This window comes from Tauraco erythrolophus, chromosome 4 (assembly GCF_009769465.1).
Source record: "Tauraco erythrolophus isolate bTauEry1 chromosome 4, bTauEry1.pri, whole genome shotgun sequence".
Lineage (NCBI taxonomy): Eukaryota > Metazoa > Chordata > Aves > Musophagiformes > Musophagidae > Tauraco > Tauraco erythrolophus.
In genome coordinates this window covers 26,594,530-26,615,632 of record NC_141468.1, presented here as the reverse complement: position 1 = coordinate 26,615,632, position 21,103 = coordinate 26,594,530, and the positions used below count along the sequence as shown (strand labels likewise).

The window sequence follows — 21,103 nt, the reverse complement described above, 5'->3', positions numbered from 1 at the left end:
GGGTTGAGCCAATAGGGCGCCTCTGCGAATTGCCCTATTTAAGTCAGGACAAAGGGACCGGAAAAGGTGCTTCGCCCAGGATCGAGCAGAGAAGGGAGGAGGGCACTGCCCCCGCTCCCTGGCTCCCGGCCGGGCAGCTGCCTACGTCGGGCCGGCGCCGCCCACAGAGAATGGCGGCGGCGGAGCCAGCTGGGGAACTCGGGGGCACCCCACTCCCGGGGTGCCCACTGGGCTGAGTTCACCTGGAGAGGACTGAGATCTGAGAGAAACAGCCGCATCGACAGCAGGTCAGTGAGGATGGAGCGGGAGGAGGTGTGCCGGAGCCGAGTTTCCCCTGCGGCTGATGGTGAGATGGCAGGCTGCCCCCCTGCAACCAGGACGGCCTCGGTGGAGCAGAGACCCACTCGCAGCCCGTGGGGAGAAGATGCCTGAGCCTGAGGATGGTCGTGTTGGGGTGCACGACGAGGCAGAGCAGCATCTGGAGTCTGCGTGACGACCCACGCCGGAGCGAGTGGCTACAGCTCCCTAAGTACCCGAGACTGTGGTAAAGCCCACACCAGAGCAATCTGTGGGGAAGGATTGTTTCCAGTGGGCTGGACTCACGTTGGAGAAGTTTGTGGATTTTTCCTCGTGGGTAGGGGATCCATTGGAGCAGGGGAAAAGGGTGTAAGGACTCCTTCTCCTTTAAGAAAGAAGCAGCAGTAACAGCACGGAATGAACTGACCTGCACTCCCCCAGTCCCTGCCCCCTGTGCTGCTAGGGGGAGGAGGTAGAGCCGGGAGGAAAAGGAAGGGGAGGGGGAAGGTGTCGGTTTTAAGATCTGGTTTTGTTTCTTTCTGTCCTCTCAAGTAATCGGTTTTTGTTTCCCTTTGTCCTTCTAAGTAATCATTAATAAACTGTTTTGCTTTGAGAAAAGCTCTGCCTGTTTTGCCCAGGACCATGGTTGGTGGGTGCTCCCTCTGTTCTTGTCTCAACCCTCAGTCCCTTTGTTTTTTTTTCTCTCCTCTCTACTTTACTGGAGAAGGAGAGACTGTGTGAGTTTTAGTTGCTGGATCAGCCTAAAACCACCACAAGCACATAATATTAAAGTTTTCTCACATGTCAGAACAGAATCACCATTATCTGTACCTAAAAGTGAAAAAGTGTGCAAGGGGAGGTGGTTTGCCTTGTATTAAAAAAAGAAATTTGCTATCTCTGAGTGGACAAAGTTTCAGGACCTCTGTTACAGAATGCTGGAAAAAGGTGAAGAAGCACCAGAATTGTTGTCCAATTATTTTGCAAAATAATGGTAAACTAAGAGTTCTTCTAGTACATGAACACAGTCTCTGTCACCTAAATAACAACATCTAATAAGGCCAATAATATTCTCATTCAATTTCCCCTGCAAATTATTAAAATGCTAGCAACAAAAAGTAGTGTTGAGCAGTAATGTTTAAGGCAACCTGAGATTGGTGGCCAGCAAAAGGCAGCCTGTACTCCTTGCCCAAATCCCTCCTTAAGTGTCCAGTGGCTGTCTTTCAGCTGACTCTGCTGATGATCTGGCTTACATGACCCAGTCATATAAATCAAGGAACAGATCCAGCTGAAAATTAATAAAATAACACAAAACCAGATAATATTCAAAACAACCTGTTCCATCTCTCTGCCCATGAGTTAGTTTTCAGATGAGTCTGGCTCACAGTGTGGCTGTGCAGCAGGGAGGGTGAGATGGGGACAGAGAACTCCTTCCACAGGCAGTTTTCACTAAGGTTGCCTCAAATGAATCCTTAAACCACTGTCTTTGAAAACACTTACATACAAATAATAAAAATCTGATTTCACTCTGTCAATTTATTTACATCATCAATTATTTCAGTAATTGCGGGAAACAGACATGAGAAGCCTCAGATGCCCTCTATACTGCAAGGAGCTGGGAAAACTCAGAGACAGACCTCAGGAGGATCCTGGTGCTCTGATGGTGGGAATTTACCATGCAGTGGAGAGCCCAGACTTAGATGCCTCCATACGCTAAACCAGCGTACCAGGAGGTGTGGCATAACATTACACAGTGCATAGATGTCTAAACACAGAGAAAAGGGACCATATCTAAAAATAATATTCCTCTTAAGAGCCCAAGTGTCAACCATCAAGCTGGAGGACTTAACTTGCCTCACAGTCCTGAACTCCATTCTGAAGATAAATGGTCAAATAATTTCTCCCAGACACAGATGAGAAGCCTCTTTATCAACGATGTGAGGTTATGGGAGTTGGGAGAATGAAAAATACATCTCCTATTGCCTAGAAGAATTAATTCTCCATCAGTGAGGAGACTGACTTTCCTCTCAGTCAAGGAACCTACTCCATCTTCCTACTACAGCCAAGACATGGGAAGTTGGATCTCCAGATCAGTGATATTTCAACATCCACCTGGGAGGAAGTAGTCTGTATTCTTATTCCTCCTCCAAGGCTTGTTAATCTGTTTTAACCAGTGATCAATTAATCTAAAATACATAAACAAGAGCATGAACAAATAGCTGGAGAGAAGCCTTAAAGAAGATGAAATGCCAACAGAGCATTACTCCACTATTACAGTTCTTGAAGTCAGAAACTGCTTGCAAGCTTGACATGACCTTGTTTTCATCACTAGGATACAAATATAGGACCTTCTGAGCAAGGAATCCTACTCAGTTACCAAGCGTGAAGTCTGATAACTCAAGGGAAACCTAGCTTACATTTAACTAATATATTAAAGGAGGTACCTATTCTGATCTTAAAGGCTTAAATCAATGAGGTCTTTTGGAATTCTACTTGAAAAGCCAAAGAGTTAATTGCTGTCTTTTTTTTTTTCTGTGTTAACAAGAAAAATAGCTAAAACTGGTTTAATAGTAGTTATAGGTAGTATCTACAGAAGATGCTGAGGAACACCTTTAGGCATTTTAATTTATAGCACTCATTTTTTTTCTTTTATGAGCTATATGAAGTGCTAAATCAAAGGCAGAGAACATGTATCTCTGCCTTGGTAACTATGGCTTTTCTTCCCCCCTCCACCCCCACCTTCAGCAAATACTTCTCAATCGCCTACACTTCATATATTCTCAGTTATATTTATTATTATCAGTTCCAGCTGTTTTACACTCAGTTTAATTGAGGTTTTCCTTCCTCCTGGATATGGTTGCTTTCACCCGCCATATTTGCAATCATGGTTTCTGGGTAATCGGCTTTTATTAAACAGCTCTTAATTTTCCACATCCATTTTCCCCCTCCCAATCAGTTTCTTAAGCTTCAGGAACTTAGCGATTCTGCTGCACTTCAGGAACCGCAAGAGTAGTTGCATTTACTCCAGCAGCCTTGCTGAAGAGTCCATATCATCTGCAAACTGTTCTATATACACATATAAAATATGTACATATAAATATACGAATATATATGAGATATCCTTTCCTATGGCTCTTTTAATTTTGCTATATCCTTTTCTGGAGGTGGAATAAATGCAGCAGTCAACAGCAATTAAAGTCATACAGAACAATTACAGGCTTGTTTTCTTTCTTGAGTAGTATTCCTTCTGTAGAGTTATCGCTTTCTACAGATCATAGATTTCATAGATTTTCTAGGTTGGAAAAGACCTTAGAGATCATCCAGTCCAACCGTCCCTAATCCCCATTAAACCATATCGCTAAGTGGTTCATCCACCCTTTTCTTAAACACATCCAGGGATGGGGACTCAACCACCTCCCTGGGCAGCTTATTCCAGGGGCTGACAACCCTTTCAGAGAAGAAATACTTCCTAACATCCAACCTGAATCTCCCCTGACTAAGCTTATACCCATTTCCTCTTGTTCTATCACCCATCACTAATGTAAAGAGCCCTTCCCCCACCTCCCCACCATCCCTTCTCAAGTATTTGTAGGCTGCAATCAGGTCTCCCTCAGTCTCCTCTTCTCCAGGCTAAACAGCCCCAACTCCCTCAGCCGCTCTTCATAAGTTTTATTTTCCAGCCCCTTGACCAGTTTAGTCGCCCTTCTCTGGACTCGCTCCAGGAGCTCAATATCTCTCTTAAAGCGAGGGGCCCAAAACTGGACACAATATTCCAGGTGCGGCCTCACCAGTGCCGAGTACAGGGGCAGGATCACTTCCCTGTTTCCTGCTGGTTACACTATTCTTGATACACGCCAGTATCCCATTGGCCTTTTTGGCCACCTGGGCACACTGGTGGCTCATATCAAGCCGGTAGTCAACCAACACCCCCAGGTCCTTCTCCGCCAGGCAGCTCTCCAGCCACTCTTCCCCAAGCCTGTAGCGATGCTTGGGGTTTTTACATCCCAAGTGAAGGACTCTGCACTTGGCCTTATTAAAGCTCATGCCATTGGCCTCAGCCCAACGATCCAGTCTGTTCAAATCCCTCTGAAGAGCCTCCCTACCCTCGAGCAGATCGACACAGCCTCCCAGCTTGGTGTCAGCCGCAAATTTACTGAGGGTACATTCAATCCCCTCATCCAGGTCATTGATACAGATGTTAAACAGATCATAAACAGATCATAACCAGATCATAGTTTGGTTCCTGCCATCTGAAAATATGCTGCACTTTCCTGAAGATATCTGTCCCCTTCAACTGACTACAGGGTGCATTTGCAGAAGTACTCACTTGGATTTTATGGCTGAACTTGCTGGAAATAATTTTCAGCTTTTAATTTACACACTCTGCTTAACTGATGTTTGTTTAGATTGCTCTTTACTATTTAGTAACTGATTTTTACAGATGCTTTTCCTATTTTTCCTAAGATACAAAGTTATGATTTCATTTACAAACAATTTATTATCCTGAAGTGATTGATTTCTCCTACAGTTTACTTTTAAAAACCTGGTAAAATCTTTTTCTAATTTTAGCTACCAGCAATCTTGTTCTGTTCTAGCCTAGGTGATGCCTGTCTTTTTCATACGGCCCTCTGACTGCTGAAACTTTTGCTAATTCTTAACAAACCTCCTCCTCCTCGCAACATTTTCCTCAAGAACATACTGAAATGCTTCCAGCACAAGGCACAGGGCCAGCTAAACAGGCAGGATGAGCTTCAGAATGCTGCTATGGAAATTGTACTCTTTAAATCCTATTTTTATATGACCCAAAAGAGTTCTTTCACTTTGTAAGTCTATCCTATATGAAAAAGCATTGCAAGAAGCCTTAAAAGAGCTGATGGTATTTTACAACCAGCTACATGAGATCTCCAACCAAAGCCATCTAAATATAATTTTTCCATGATAGCTTCTTCCCTTCTTGAAACAGAAATTAAGAAACAAGTTTCCACCACTCTCAAACTTAGATCAGCAGCCTGCAGGAGATGCCTTCTCTTTTATATGTGAAGTTAATTTTGCTGAATTTCTTCTCTTTTATACTGTGGGTTCCATTATCGATCTTGCAAAAAAAATACACATAGCCACAAGACATATACAATAAGAGCTATTTTTTTTTTAACATAATTACTACCTTTTTTGTTTTGGAGTGCTTGAGGTGGATTTGTCATGGGCGGAGCTGTTTACTTTTTACATCCTTTCCTTGAGGCTGGATGCATCCTTTCATTCCCTACCCTTGGTTACCCTGTTAATCAGTATGATACAGCAGACATTGCCCTGCACGGAGTTTCTTTTCCAGAAGCGTGTCTCAGGATGCTGTTAGCAGACAGAGGGACCCTGCAGAGCAGCACTAGGTGCCTCATGCGTGGCAGAGGTCTCAGACCAGCTACGAAACTCACAGCCCATCCGTCCAACACGGCACAGAGATCCAGGAGAGGGACTGCAAGAGCACTCGGAGAGGAAGCCAGAACGAACAACATCTATTGTTGCTCCAGTTGCAGTTAGAGCTTTCCTAATGAGCTGTCAATTAGTTATGCAAATTTGAAAAACCAAACATTCAGCTCTGCTTATGGGAATCTCTTGCTTCTCGCCATTTAAGTTCACCAGCCTCTGTTGCAGAGCATGCATTTGATTATCAATCCCACCCCTCACAGAACGGAAGCCAACACCAGCAGTTTCTGTGTAGAACACGGACTTTACGCTAGAACTGCAAATAGCTGCACGTAAAATTCCCATGGAGTTTTGGTCCGTTATTCCCCCTTCAACTCAACAGATGACCACTGGAAAAACCTGTTTAAATCCTGCTTTTTAAAACACCATGTCTGGTTATTACTTAGGAACTCAAAAAATTTTAAACCAGCCTCCATGTACGGGAGAAGGTGGGTTTTTGGGCCTTGCACAGGGCGTGTGGAAACTTGGTACAAATCTTCTAACAAATTGAGGCGGATTTCTAGTTTAAACAGCCCTGGCAATCCAGATGTGAGGACCAGAACCACAGTGTTTCTTCAAGATGTAGCCTGATATGCTGCTGTAGTCCAGAATAAAAAAATTTCAGTAGGTTGTAATGTGATGAGTCCCTTGCTGGAGCTCTAATAATTAGCTAAACGTGTGCTGAATTTCAAATTAAAACAGCCTCCCTTGCAGTTGTTCCTCATAAATGCATTTTATTTCAATACTAGGCCACGCTCAGGGTATCTGCTCGACCCATAATCTAGTGGACAGGTAACAACAGCTGGACCACTTGGGGTCACACAGCTACGTGTGATTTACCTCAAGTGCACCAAGAACATTTTTATCGAAATAATTTTAAAACGTGTCATTGTGGCTTTTTCAGACCTCCATTTTAAAGCTTCTATATATTCCAGACCCACTTTACCTTCTTTCACCATAATGCTTACTGAAGTACTAAACAAAGTAAGTAAAAAAAACCCCAAACTCCAAAACCCACAGTAATTTAGGTATTTTGCACTTACTCCAAACCTCTAAATTGCGATGGGGGTCTCTTTCCACCCGAGTAACAACTGTTACAGGATCACTGATTTGCATATTTTAGAAATATATTTTAAAGGTGAATAAACAAACGTTTTAAAGAACCAAAGACTGAGCTAAATACTTCCGTTGTTCAAATATTCTTAATATGATTATTATTCTGTTGGTATCCAAACAGAAGAATGCCAGACACTGAAGTCCTCAGCATTTCCTCAAACAAAGCAATGGTGTTTGAACATGCAGCAGGTGGATGAGACTTTTCTGGCACCTGATCCACGCAGAGAACAATGTGATAAAAAAAGAAGCAGCGCTGCTTTACTGTGAGTATCCAGAGTCATGCTTTGGGTGCTGAAGAGAAATTAAATTCCATCTCGCAGGATGTCATCAGGCTGGCTGTAACATTATTTTGACAGAAAAAGACAACTTTTTTTTTTTTTTTTTTCAAATCATCAACCCCTTTGTCATATTCTGTTGTGTGGAAACGGAAAGTTGTCTTTGCTGAAAGCTGTTAACATGTCCACACTGCTGTTTAACCATAACCTTTTCTGACACTTTAACAGCATCAACTTCACATTCATTAACATCTATTCTGACTTAGGCTAACAGACAAATCAAGACCATCTCCAAAAATGAAATTTACAGACTGTTTTATAAGTAATGTGTGCTATATTGTTAACCTTTAAAGAGCTTTCATTAAAAAAGGTTTTTTTCCCCTCTCTAAACTAACAGTAATAAGAAGAACTTCTCATTACTGCTTACACTGAACACAATTTCCAGTCTACGCAAGCTCCTGTTTTGCAGACTCCTCTGCCAGCGGTATTCACTGTCATTATTACTTTTGCAAAGGATCAGGTCTGAGCTTGTATACACACACAGGGCTTGTGTACTTCTAAAAGAAATGTCTCATTCCTTGACACCTGAAGTTATTCCAGCCCCTGCAGCACGTTATTTACCTACGTATATTTTCAGACCTTCAGGACCGCTTACTTAACTTCTTGACTGTTGAATATGAACATGTTTTGGAAGTAGCGTTTGCCTCCTGTCTCACCTGAGGAAAGACAGACGTACCTTTCCTTTCAGTAGAGGAGACTGGATTTCAAGAAAGAATTATTGTGAAGCCTACAGCCATCCTGAGTCTTCATATTTCAAGTCAGGAGAAATGACTATGCATATTCAGATCAAGAGTCACAAAACACTGTTGAGCCTTAAGAGATCCACAGTGATCAATAAGATTCTGAAGTGATATACATAACTCATTCTTCTCAGAGACAACAACAGAACCAAAATCTGCATTTCACAACCACAAAGAATTAAAACATCCTCCACTCAACTGCTTGGAAATTTCTCTGTGACTCGTCTTCAAAGGAGCCTTATCTTTTTTCCACAGGCTGCCTTAAAATAGTTATGACAACTCTCACACGTAAGTTCTTCCTGTCTTGCTGCCATTTTTTGGTTACAGAAGCCTGACCTCTGCATCATCAGCCTGTCTGGTAATGCTGGCAGACAATTCAGTCTCCTCTTCACAGAACTACAGAATGCAGTTGGATACAAGCTGCACACATGTTGGGTCACGATGATCAGGCTGACACGTCAGAATGATAGCAGCCTACTTGCAGTTCTCAGACCCATCTTTGTGACACTGGCAAGGAAACAAAGGCTACATACTCATTCTGGGTTCATCCTCAAAATGTAGGAGAGTTATCCTTGCTTAATGTCAGAAACAAGGCAACCTTCCAGGTGAGAGCAGTACTTTCCAAGTAGACCCTATGGTGACATCTCAGCTCTTGTTTCAGAGGTATCCACAAAAAGGACTTGAGCATCCATTCATATCTGGTTGAACAGCCACTACCATGAGTCCTGTGTGTTTAAAGCTCACTCCTCTAACAGTGATAAACTCTCTACTCACATAAGTGTGATGACTCATCTTGGACTTCTCCTAATCACATTCTTTCTCTTCAGGGCCTGTGATTGGTGTGGTCTTGGCTCTGTCCTTCCTTTCAGTCTTAGCTTTGAAGTTCAAACAGTGTTGAACTGTTTCAACACCGGTGTTGAACTGTACTATGCTCAGAGTAGTATAACGGTGGCGTCAGGAGCTCTTCTGCAGTTGGAAGTAACTTTTAGGTTCAGGTGAGAAGTGGTTCCCAACAGTGGTACTGCATTGAAGAGACAGCTGAGGGAAAAGGGATTCTCAACAGATTTCGGTATTCACTCAGATGATACATGCCAACTATGAGATTTCCTGTACCTTGCCTGAGGCATCACACACTAACAGAACATGTTGTTCACAAATAACAAAGGTGCTGTTTTAGCCATGCAGCTCTGCGCATCTGAAAATCCTTTAGACAAAGCGATTTGATGGTGTAGCCATCATATAAAGGGGGAAAAAAAAAAAAGGCAAAAAGAAAAAAGCATCACAGTGTCAAATGAGCTGCAAACTTAAGCTGAACATGACTCATATGAAGAAGGTGTAGAGCTGCTGGTGTAGTTAACACTGTGTGTCACACCCAGAGTACAAAAGGAGTGTATTTCTGTTTAGATAAAGATACTTGTCTCAAGTTCATCTTTCATTTCAATGTTATGTTCATGGAAATGTAAACATAAAATACAGGGAAGCAGTCCATCCTTTCTGACTTTTCTCTGAAGTGAAGGGAAAACGCAGTTAAAAGTGATTCACGTTCTCAAAGCAGGGAGGAAGGACAGTCTTTACCTTTTCCTTCACCAATTCATCAGCAGCAGAGATCAAATTTCTGAATCTGTACTCACTGCCAGTTGGATTAGAAAAGTGGTAAATCTCTTTCATGCTGAAAGATGAAAGAGAGCCTTTACTTACTTCCCAGTGAGCCTTTATGGATGTGCTCAGTAGTCCAAGAGGGAAGCAGAACTAAAAGCATCACTGTGAGCTGCACAGCCGTGATGGAGCTGTGGGTTCCCAGCACACTTTGAGACACACGCTCACTCTTATTCCCCTCTGAGTCGCTTGCCAGGAGAAAGGCACAGAAGACCCATCAACTCAAAGCATGCAAAGAAACAGAGGGAGCTAAGTGGAAAGCATCACTTCTTTTTATTCCTCTGTTTAATTTTCTCAATTGTATTTGCTGCATGTCTGAAGCACAGTCAGAAGGCTGAGAATTGGAATAAGGCAACAGGGATCATTTACAATTAATCACCAATTACTGCTGCAAGCCTCAGCTCAGAACCTGTATTTCAAAAGAACTTTCTTCTCCAGCTAAAAAAATCTCATCAGTTACTGGGGCCTCAAGGACCAGCCTACTCAGTCTTTTTCCAACTGAACATTTCTATAGTTGTTAGGACAGGACAACACTGTCCAGAAGTAAAAAGACCGTATTTTAAGATCACTTCTGTAAGTCCATCATTCTCTCGCAACACAAGCAGAGAAGGAATGGATGGATAGCAACTAAAACCACTTCAGTAAAGTAAGGGAAGTAAACTTCACTACAGTAAAGAGAGGGAAATTAATTAATTCTGGAGCTAAGACCACAGGGCTTTGAAAACTTCACCCATATCCCTCCTTCCTACCCGCAAAACCAAACTTCCAAGAAACTTGAGAAAAGAGAAAAGAAAACATTTTAACATATGATGCAAGTCTCATTTTCCAGACACAGAAGACTGCCTGAACAGAATATGAACACAGTAATAACAAGCTCTTCCTGTTGTTGAAAGATAAAATTGAAGAACTGGTTAATTGCCTTATGCTGTTACCAGTGATGGAAAGGTGGCCAAACAGAGGATGTCTCTGAGCTCTGATGACTGCAATTGGGGAGAACACTTATTTAAATCATCGTGTGGGCCTCCCCTGCCCTGGTATTTTTCATCAGACATCTCCTTTGATCTGGTAATATCTGAGAAAGGATACTGAATTCTTTGGACTTTGATCTGAGACAATATTGCTGCTTGAATGTTATTAAGTTTGGGAAACTTGCAATTGTCCAATGCCTTTTTTTTAAAATCAACTTTTGTAAAAATTTGGCTGTGTGTTTTTTTTCATAGTTTTCCACTAAATTTTATTGAGCTACCAAAAGCCAAGTATAAATGGAAACTCGCTTTCCATTACAAAAGGTTAGGTTTTAAAATTACAAAATTACTTCTTAATTAATGGCAAAAATAAAAGATATTTTCTAATTTGCAGATTTATCTCAAATAAGAAACTGCTGCACTACTGCCCTGGAGGAAGGTGCAGAGAGATCTCATGAGAGAGTAAAACCAAAGGGGTTTAGACGTGGGCATTTCTACTGATTGCACTGCGTGTGCCACTGCTCACTATGACAGTGCAAGAAAAACAGTACAGAACTAGACAGTTAACTTTGCTTCATTTTGCTTCCATCTAATTTAACTACCTATAGAGGAAATAGTCTTGGAAGCATTAAAAACTGAATAGCATTCAGAGACAAGCAGTAAAACAGACAAGGGACAGTACTAGGATATCGGTTCTTGTAATTTGTCCACAGATTTCTACCACAGCATTCCAGACTGTCTGGACATAAACAAACCAAGGACAGGAACTACGAAAGACCGAATAAACAAGCTGTAATTCCATATATAAACCGTTTTATTGTTAATGTTCATAGGAAGATTATAGAAGACTCCCAAGTGAATAGACTCAAAACAGGGAGTTAAGTATGTATTCGTGGCTAATTTTATGCTGGGCATGAAGAAAGGTCAGAGAAAATGTTGGATTTCATTGAAACTAAAATCTGATCTCTGATTAAAGTACTTCTTACACTTAGACTTGGAAGCCTCTGCTGCAGTAGTATCTGCATACGATGAGCAGAACAACATATTATTCACGGTGCATATTTATCCCAGTAGAACTGCAGAGATACAAACACATACAAATAAAGGATGCCTGCTACTCTCAAAGGAAAACCTTTCCTAGTTTTAGGAAAGGTACACCAAGAACAAAAAACTTGAGAGTAACAAAAACATCATAGCCTCACCCCCTGGAGATTATTTATTTTCTCACGCTGGGCTGTGAACCAGCATGCTGACATTCCAAACTGAGGGAAAATGCTGAAAGGCATGCAATGCTCACAGGTCCCAAGCACTCAGTTGCAGCTTTCTAGCTGGGAAGCACTGGCCTAGTAGCATGCCACAGGTGAGGATCTTAATGTTTATTTTGCCATCACTGCTGAAAAGATCAAGAAACAGAAAGAAGATATCCAGAGAAATTATATGCATGTCTAGGACCATATGAATCTATAAATATAGATGCAGAACTGCATCTTTTGACCATTCAAGAAGGGAAAAAACTAGACAGCAGCACCTTCTTTAATCATCTTGCCAGTCGCTGGCAACTGTGCAAGCAAGCAGGCTGTGTGGGACTGGGCTCTGAACGCTGGAGTACACCTCCATGACGACGTGCTGGCGAGCAGACCAGAAGCTTCTGTCAGAAGCTAGTTCTGCACCAGCTGACTGAGGTACTACAGGCTCTGTGTACAGCTGTCCTACGCACCTGCTCGAAACACCTGCAGATGCAGCTCCAAGGCCCATGGTATTTCCTACAATCACTTGTGAATCCTCCTTCCTTTACATCAGCCTTAAAAATTCACATCCCTGCTGGTCACTCACTTCTGTAAGGACCATCACTCAGCTGGGCGAGAGGAATTACATCAGTAAAACAAAGTGGTACAAAGTATCAGAGCTGCACCAGGATTTGGGGAACTGTCTGGAACTCTCATTTAGAAATAAGAAAAGTGAAGGGTCCAAAGAGGGACCATAATAAATGCCCGATATCAAATTATTTACCACAGATTAAGAATACGTAATTTGCTCAGCACTTTTGTTTTGCTAAGGTGGCACAAGACAGACCCACTTATACAAAAGGTTACACAATAAAAGCAGAGACTGTACAATTTACATTTAAAAAACAGCAAGCTAAGCAATGAGCTGAAGTTAGTAGGAAAAATTGAAATAGGAAACGAAGGGAAATGGTTTGATGGCATGGCCAAGTGGAAAGAAGGACAGTTTCCTTAATGAGGTAGTTACTGTTCACTAGCAGTGCTCAAAGCAGGAATTTACTAACTGGAACAGACTGGGTAATCTATTCGTCTTAGTATGCTCCGTTTAAGATAATGTTGTTTCTTTTTGTGTATCTTGAGTGGATAGCAACTTTATGCCTGGATTTAACTTTGAAGAAATCTCTTGCTCTGTGAGTAGCAAAACCTTTTCAAGGCAATATGAAATAGAAAAAGCCATCACTACAGCACCATAAAGCTTATTTCAGAAAATAGAAGCTTGAGAAGAATCTTATTTTCCAATTTGGCTTTTCAGCAATACCCTATGGTGAGAAATGTAGATCAATCAAAACCTGAAAACAATCGCTAAGAAAATATTTACATCATCATTGTCTGTGTTCTGCCTTCACAGTTCTCAGGATGTAAGAATTTGTTGTCATCTTTTGAAATTAGTAATAGAAGAGAAATGGAATGGGGTTGAGAGAGATCAGCGAGGATTTAAAACCTCTCATTTACTAACTTCTGGATTTCAGCTGTGCATTTGCTGACCTTTTTTATCCCTTACTGCCATGTACTCTCTGGGCTGGTTTACTCAGAGATTCTCAATACACCATTAAGAACAAAATGCCACTGTACAAGACCTTACTTAAAAGTTTAAAAGATTTTGACAAGTCACCCATCTCTAAGGATTTGACAGGTAAAGCTTTATATCACAAAGCAAAATGGTAACAGAGAGGTTCAATCAAAATATGCAAACAAAAGTTATTTATCCCACCATCAAGAAATCTAAGAGTAAATGAAATAATATCCAGAGTAAATATCAGTCCTAGAAATCCAATCTAATGGTACACAAAACCAGGAGGTTTTCTCCTTTAATATTTGTTTGCTTGGTGGGTTGGGTTTGGGGTTTTTGTTTATTTGGTTTGTTTTGTTTTTAAGATCAAGAAATCCTTTAGCTATTTGTTGCTTGCAATTCAGCAGAATGATTAATTAGGAAAATATGGCAGCTTTCTACAGTGGATATCTAATCAAAACTTGAAACCTAAAGAAATTATGTGAGAAAATTCCAGCAGCAGTCAGGAGAGACTAACTTTGGCTCAAATGGAGTCCATAAGCATCTTGTGGATATTTTCACGTGTCTTGTGTTCAGATACTTCAAGTGTACTATTAATGAGAAACTACACACCTCCCTCCGGTCATGGAGAAAGAGAGCAAGTCACAGATTGGGCTGAGTATCTGTTTGACTGCTGAAAGGAGGAAAAAAGTGTCCTGCTGCTCCCCATTATTTTGGAGAGACCCTGAGATACTGCTGACTGGAACACCCAGACATCACAATATAAAGGCACAAAGGAAAATTCATTGGCATTAACATAACTCTTTTAATGAAATATTTTGCAGTATTCTTTGCACTTCCAAAGGGCCTTAAGGTCAGCTCTGTGCTGAGACCTGGAAATGGCAGCGGGAAGGACAACAAAAAGATCAAGAGTTGTCATCCTTTCATCATCTAGTGAAAGAAAAATCCTTCCAAATAATGATTTCCAAATTAAAAAAAAGAGAATAAAATTTAGCATCTCCTGCCTAATTTCTGCAGCACTGATGTTAAACCGTCACATTTCTTATTAGTATCAGGCTAGCTGAAAAAATCTCCACTATTTTTGGTTGCCCAGAAGATAGCATCAATAAAAATGTCTAGAGTCCATGTCTCAGTGCAACATACTGTTAACTGTGCAAAACCAGTGTCCAGGTAAGTTTTGTTTTTCTTTGAGACTGAGTAAAACAGGACTGGGACTAGGACGAAAATTACTAAGCAACACAGACCAAATTCACTGTTGTGTAACAATTTGAGCCATTCCTGGTTTTCTAATTGGTTTGTTCAGATTAACAGACATTCAGAATTTACCTAATAAACAAGTAATGTCACATAATGCTTACTACAGTAAAGACATACCTCACTACCCAACACTAATTACTTCTGCAGTGTAGTGTCAGATGCACAAGGCATTCTTTATTTGCCTGGAACAACAGTGGTCACAAAACGAACAAAAAGGATACCATTACTGGCGTTTTTTTTTCATTTAAACTCAATGAGCCATTTCCTCCTCTCTTCCTATCAGCACACACCACTTGCAAAGCTACCAATTGGTACAATTAATGCACTAAACTCCATCTGTCAACTACCTACCTCATTTAGAGGTTTGAAATATAGGTCTGTTATAATTACATCTGCAATATGGAAACTGTACGACATCCTCAGTCAAATTAACAGTGATCATCCACAAATATCAGTGTCCAAAGAGACTGGACATACACATTTTCAACAGCTAGCAATTATGTTCTGTGCTGATACGCAGCAAAATGATTTGCTTCTCTGACATCATACAGGTGAAATGAAAACGGGACTTCCAGTCTTCGAAAATGCAAAGAATACAGTTACACGTAGCTATTTGTAAGGCAAGAAACTAAAGGACCTCAGCACTGACACATTTCCCATGCAAGAGCAATATAACACTCTATCAGGTCTCAGCATGGCAGAGGTCTAGATCACGTAAAGCATGTTTTAATTTGTTGCATCTTATCTCCTCCTCACTTCTTAATTACACTGCTAACACTGAGACAATTTCCATTACACGCCAAATTGTGGTTGCTGATCCAAAACGTTGAGGGCATTAGAGCTTCTTCAATGAAATGGATGACCTAGATAAAACTTTGTCATGCCTCTTTCCTAGAAGCAGCTTAAGAACATCTTTACGAAGCTTTTCAAAGAACTGGCCTAAACCAGATGTGTAACCTAACAGCCTCCATGCCAACATTACACTGACCTCAACTTTGCCAGTGTTTTAAAGCAACTGGAAGGAAACTAACTGTGTAAGTGCTGGTAAGTGCAACTATAAACATATTTGTTGTTGAAAGGCTCCCTCACAAGGCAAATCACAAGATTATCCTAAAGTTAATGTAAGAAGACATCCTTTTGAAACAGCTTCTCCAAATAAGACTGTATCAACAATAAATCCCAAGTTGGCCTAGTATTCAGGTTTCTGAAGAGGATCTGAACAGAGCAAAAGCCCATATTCTTCAATGCATATGTATGCCAATTATGACTTTCAAGAAAAACAAACGAAAGCAGAAACCAGTGAATTCATGCCCTGAAACCCAGTTAGCTTCTACAATTATTATCCTAATGCATTTAAATGTTTAATCTACTGATTCCATTATTTTGCCTTGATACTATCGAAACAGAACATTCCAACATTTAGCTACTATTTATTTTTTGTGTACTATCGTTTGATTCTAATGAATGCTTTTTAGTTCCTTTAGTGGTCATTCTCATCCCTGAAATATTCATCAGGATCAACTATGCCTTTTGTTGCCTTTAAAAACTGTGTACCTAAAATAGCTGATATTAAAAAATCATGCTGTAAAAGCAACCAATATATCACTTAGTCCAAAAAGCTAGTTCCGTTCTGCCATTTCATCAGCAAGATCCTTGTGCTCCTCACTTCTGTGCAAAAAACCTTCAGACCAAATTTTCCAAAATTATGGGCAGAAATAGCATCATTGCTTCACCCCTTCCTCTACAAAAATACCTCAACTTTTTTCAGACTAAACAACATCTGAATGCCTTCATATAAAAAAGCTCCAATAAACACAATTCAGCCTTTTCTAAGGATATGTGCAAGAAATAACCAATGTTTTTCTCACACTAGTGTGTGCTCCTCCTGTAAACTAAACAACTGCTTTGTGTTAAGGGAAGGAAAACATTTTCAGGATGCCTGTAAATGCTCCCACCAATTTGATCAAAACAAAGCAACAGTGATATTATCACAGAGACATCTACTCGGGCAGATGTTTATGGGATTATTTTACATATAATTTTCTTTCACTCACAGTCTCTGTAAAACTTCGAAACTCCTTAACAGCCCAATATTAACCCCTCCGACTACGCCCAAGATTCGCGTTGTCCACCTTTGGCTTGCACCACAACCACCTCAACCAGCTGATAAAGCCCACCAGGAGTCCTTTCTGCACACCGCCTGCACCAGGAAAGAAAGCGTCCCTGACCTCAAGGAGAGGGAAGGCAGGCTACACCAGCAAAGACTGACCAAAGCAGCCCAGTCTTTAGGAGAGGTGTGCCTACAGACACGGGTGCAGGTCTAACCAGCGACATGCAGCCAGGATTCATGTCCCACTGCCACCCTGCCAACATGTTACTCAGAAGGGCTTGCACTGACAGTTCAGGGTTTGGTACCGAAGGAGAAAGGTATCTGTAGGACACTTGCTCTACTTACTGCAGAAGCTGAAAGGTGTCTCCTACCCCCACTGTGGAGAGGGAAGGGAAAGGGTTTCTCTTACCATTTAGAAAGCTGTAAAGGGTAGATTTGGATTGGATATAAGGAAGAAATTTTTATAAGGGTGGTCAGTCACTGGAAGACGTTGTCCAGAGGAGTTGTGGATGACCCATCATTGTAAGTGCTCAAAGTCAGGTTGGACAGGGCTTTGAGCAACTTGATCCAATGAAAGATGTCCCCGCCTGTTGAAGGCGAGTTGGACTAGATGATTTTTAAGGATCCCAAACCCTTCTATGATTCTACAATATGGGACCTCTGCTTTTTCTTATGGTTGAGTTCGGTTGCTTTCTACTTCACCTTTTTTAAACCCTCTCCCCAGCCAGGCAGGGCCTATCCATTAGCTAGGTTTTACATGACTCCTCTCCCTCATCAATTTTTGCTATTGGCCATACCTCAGTTCTTTCCTATTGCCTGACTGTTGCAGACAACAATTTAATTTGCGAAGGACTACAACACCTGAATTTAAGTAGAAATTAAGTTAAATATGATCTCTGTATCACAGGCAAACAGGTACAGTCGAACTAAGTCTGATTTTAAATTCTGAAAACCCCTCATAGTGCTAAGTGTCACAGATCCTGCATTTAACATTCAGATTTAAGCAGCATGCAGTAATTATGGCTTAGAACTACATATTTAAAATGAAGCAGCAAGAAAAACAGGAAAAATATCAGTACATAAAATTTCTTGCAGCTGCACAATGCTTTAAGCAGAGAGTGGAAAACCTGAGAACTATCTAAGACTGCATACATTCAAGACTAAACAATTATTACTGTGAGTTTAACTCAAGGTATATACATACCTATTAAAGGCATGTATACTAAAGGTGGCTAATGAACCTCTTAGGGCTCTGCACAAGAACATTTTCCAATCTCCATGAAAGAGCATGCAAGAATTGATGAATGAAAGATTATCTATTATTTTACTGGTAACTTTTTAAAAAACTGGGTTGAAATATGCAAGGAAAGACTTTTTCATAAGTCGCTTTCTCACTTAATTTTACACTTAGCAGTGTGTCCAATATAATTACTCATAATAAATTGCCATATGATTGAATTTTTCTCTTTATCCAAAAATCATCATCAACATCTGACGTTCTACTGATTAGAATCTGGCTCAATGTCTGCAATGGAATTTTCCATGAAAAAAAATTCTGTGTTAATTCTGAGAGAGTGATTACAGAGAGAAAACTGTAAACATTTCCATACCTTCTGTAAAACTAGGACGGAAGAGGAAATAATTCCTCGAGATAATCTTAATTATATGTATACAAAAACGAATTATGCTAAATTTCAGCAGTACTTTCAGGAAGTGTGGTGAGATGCCAAAGGGAGATTATGCAGAACACAAAAATAACCATTTCTGGAGAATTAAAGAAGAGTTTATGCAAATTTTCCTATGAATTGTTTTCCTACCAGATTTTTAAGATGAAGGAAAAACTATACCAGAATATTAATAAAAAGTCTTAAAAACCACAGCAGCATTAGAAAAGACAAAACGCTGGAGGATAAGGCAACAAAATTGACCATTATAAATCTTCCCAAGCAGTCCTGACACAGGAGCATGTCTCTCTTACATAGTAACATTCATGTTTACTTAGTAAATAAATTACTCTTTCAGCAAATATTTTGAGAAAAAAAAAATCAAAGACTGAGTTTCTAAATCCTAGGAACTTACTCTTAGCTTCTTAAAGGGGACGAATTCTTAACAAACCCAGTAAGTATAGACAGATTTAATGACTTAAAACACCTGCAACTAGTGATACAGGATTTATATCACATGCCCAAAACAAACCTTCTCTTTTACATTCAAAGTTAAAGAGTTGGGTGTGGAAAATTAACTACAGTAACGAGAATAGCCTGGCTTAGCAAGCAATGTTGTAATAAGTCTCAAACCATAACTACTGCATAGGATTAAAGGGAAATCAATCATTTTCAGAGTAGAATAGTTACTGTGCAGACCACGTATTTGTTTCCTTCCGTGTCAGATAAAATTGAACTGTAGCTCAGCAACTAAAATATACAGAAATTAACACTGAGGTATGAGATGCTGTATGACGTAATCACACAAGATGTTCGTAATTCAGACTTATTAACACCATCGAACAGGAGCTGTGCTGGATCATATGTGGAAGACATAGAATGAGAAAGCATCAGAGCACAGCTGCCACAGAACACACAAAGAAGTAATACAGATTAATATTTTCAACAAATGGGTAACGAAGCAAATGAAATAGGCACAAGAGACATATAAGCGATGACATGAGAATACATGGTAAGATGCATAAAATTTGATTAAAATGCATTGAAGAGGAGCAGTGGCTTGAACTAAGTCTCCAGCTGGATTTCACCACTGCAATGTTCATTAAATCTAATATTGCATACTACTGGTAACTATCTACCCCAATGAAAAGAAATTAAAAATGACTAGCAAATGCTGACTCAATCTGCACAACTGGAAAAGGTTGTGTAAGTCTGGAAGGAAATCTCTCGAAAGGATGGAAAATAGAACAGAGGGGGTGGAATAAACAAACAAAAAAAAGACTGAAGAACCAAATTACAGCTGGTAGATAGGCTCATGGTGTATTAACATGGGACAAAGATCCCACTAGCTCATGGTGTCATTATAGCTTTGACAGTGATACCAAGATCTTTGGAATCCTCTGTTTGAAAATGAACAACTAGAACATTAGTACACCTAATTCAAAGTGGTGAATGGCTGAAAACAGCTGGAGAATTTGAGTCTCTCATTTTAAAGGGCTATTTTAAGATTATTAAGTGTAGCCCTTCAGTGCAACAGCAGATATGTCTAAAAACATAGTTCTCGATGTGACAAAAAAAATCTCATTAACAAGACACACAAAGTGAATCTTAACAGCACAGTTACTTTTTAGACATTTAATTTAAAATCATTTTTATTCACTATTGCATCATTTCCAAAGGGCAGGCTACTTCCTCCAACACATCAAGCTTCTTACACAGCTTGCTGAAAGAAAGAACCATAAACATTATGTCTCTTCCAATTCTACCCCAGGTTCAGCATCTTGAGACATCACACTCCTCTGAAATCTACTGTTGGGCAGCTAACTAGCTCAGCCTTGCCCTGCACCATCTTCCAAACTGTCCTTCCCAGCTTTAACTTCTTCATTAGTTACATAGAAAAGAGAATTACTTTCTAACAACTTCTATGCTGTTCTCACACCCCTATGTACTTTGTGAACGTTCATGTTCTTGTTTCACTTGCAGACTTGTAAACCAAGTTAGACCCATCCCTATCCTTCCACAAACATTTTTATGAGATTTCCTTCATTTCAACTGCCACAGTACTGATCAGACCATGATTTGGAGAAACTCTCACTGACTTCTCACATTTCTGTACAACAGGAAAACCATTTGTCCACTCCTGTCTCCTCTTTATTTTGTGCAACATAATTTAATGTAGTTAAAACCAAGCTATAAGTCACATCTTTTCCTCCATGAAGAAGTTTCATTCACTAGTAAAGAATAGCTGACAGAGAAAAGGACAAACAATACATAAAAAAATGAAGCTAAAACAATTAAAAAAAAAAAAAGATGTGATAGAGTGAAATATGGAGGAAGACCTTTCTAAAGAAATACAAGTTTAACATACAGCACTCGTGACTCTTTGAGTAAGTCTGAAGTTAGATGAGACAAAATGAATTCACAGTACTATTTGCTAAGAGTAGCAAACAAATTCTCTAACCACTTACTGCTGATGTTACAAAAAGGACAGTGAACTGTCCTCCTAGTTTGGAATAAGACCTGTCCCTTAAGCAATTAAAACCACACATAAAGATCTGCACTGGTGGCCATAGGCACTGAACATGCCTGGGAGGTCACAGCAGAACACGAGAGCTAGCCCAGCTGCACAGAAAGAAGGGAACAGGCTGCTTCTCTCTAAAAATCTCTGCACCATAACCGAAAATCAGAAGACATATTTCTCAAGATAGTAACT

The 21,103-nt window shown here is 40.3% G+C and overlaps 1 protein-coding gene across 16 annotated transcripts in view; it reads right to left on the bottom strand.

Annotated features, from left to right (window-relative positions):
- The window catches only part of CADPS2 (calcium dependent secretion activator 2), a 333,015-nt gene that overhangs the window by 242,257 nt on the left and 69,655 nt on the right, over positions 1-21,103 (bottom strand). The gene's annotated exons all lie outside the window — the stretch shown is intronic.